This window comes from Mus caroli, chromosome 5 (genome assembly GCF_900094665.2).
Source record: "Mus caroli chromosome 5, CAROLI_EIJ_v1.1, whole genome shotgun sequence".
Classification (NCBI taxonomy): Eukaryota; Metazoa; Chordata; class Mammalia; order Rodentia; family Muridae; genus Mus; species Mus caroli.
Window position 1 is genome coordinate 106,769,691 of NC_034574.1, and position 1,404 is coordinate 106,771,094.

The 1,404-nt window shown below is 43.3% G+C and overlaps 1 protein-coding gene across 1 annotated transcript in view; it reads right to left on the bottom strand.

The window, feature by feature from the left end:
• The window catches only part of Selplg (selectin P ligand), a 12,281-nt gene that overhangs the window by 2,585 nt on the left and 8,292 nt on the right, over positions 1-1,404 (bottom strand). Inside the window, exon 2 of the mRNA XM_021163599.2 lies at positions 346-396. The gene's annotated coding sequence lies outside the window, so the exon portion shown is untranslated. The remainder of the gene's footprint in view (positions 1-345; positions 397-1,404) is intronic.

The window sequence follows — 1,404 nt, forward strand, 5'->3', positions numbered from 1 at the left end:
GAGAGAAAGGAAGGAAGGAAGGAAGGAAGAAAGAAAGAAAGAAAGAAAGAAAGAAAGAAAGAAAGAAAGAAAGAAAGAAGGAAAGCAACAAAGAGCAATAAATGTATGTATATATTTTTTAAAAGGTTTAAAGAAGCCTGAAGGGTATAGGCATGGTTACACATGTTTGTAATCACACTTGGGAGGCAGAAACAGGAGGCTCAGGAGTTCAAACTCATCCAACTGCATAGTGAGTTTGAGGCCAGCCTGGACTACATGAAATGCCATTTCGAACCCTCCCCCCCCACACACACACACAAAGAAACAACCCCCTCAAAGCAGAAGCAAGTAGGGGCTGTGACTCACCGTTAGAGAGCCGGCTGAGAGTGTTCGAGGCCCTGGCTCCACTCCCAAAGCCTGAAAATATGAAATTAAAAAAAAAAAAGAAAGAAAAATTGAATGGGGTATGAGAGGATACACCAGCTCTCTGGAGGCAGAGGCAGGTGGATCACAGAGATCATGTAGTGAAACCCTGTCTCCAAAAAATAAAAAGTAAACAAAAAGAATAGAAAAAAATTTTGGTGGGCCAAAACAACCTGTTGGGGTTTTGTTTGTTTGTTTTGTTGTTTTTTGTTTGTTTTGTTGTTGGGTTAAAAATGTTTTGTTTGTTTTATTTTGTTTTGTTTTTTCGAGACAGGGTTTCTCTGTGTATCCCTGGAACTCACTCTGTAGACCAGGCTGGCCTCAAACTCAGAAACCCACCTGCCTCTCCCTCCCAAGTGCTGAGATCAAAGGCGTGCGCCACCACTGCCTGGAGTAAATGGGGTTTGACTTCCCTTTTTGTTGTTGATCTGTTTGGAATGGTCTTACTGAGTGAGTGCGGCTGACCTGGTATTCACTTTGTAATGCAGGTTGGCCTTGCACTGAGCAATCCCCCCACCTCACATACAAAGCCCCCCCCTTTTTTTTAAAGAATTATTTATTTAAGTATATGAGTACACTGTTGCTGTCTTCAGACACACCAGAAGGGGGCATCAGATCCCATTACAGATGGTTGTGAGCCACCATGTGGTTGGTGGGAATTGAACTCAGGACCTCTGGAAGAGCAGCCAGCGCTCTTAACCACTGAACCATCTCTCTAGTCCGCAAAGGAAGTTTTATTTACTATATTCACTTTTCTCTTAAAAGAAAGGTTTATTTTGTTGGGTAGTGGTGGCACACGCCTTTAATCCCAGCACTTGGGAGGCAGAGGCAGGCAGGTTTCTGAGTTCAAGGGAAGGCTGGTCTACAGAGTGAGTTCCAGGACAGCCAGGGCTACACAGAGAAATCCTGTCTCAAAAAAAACAAGAAGAAGAAGAAGAAGAAGAAGAAGAAGAAGAAGAAGAAGAAGAAGAAGAAGAAGAAGAAGAAGGAGGAGGAGGAGGA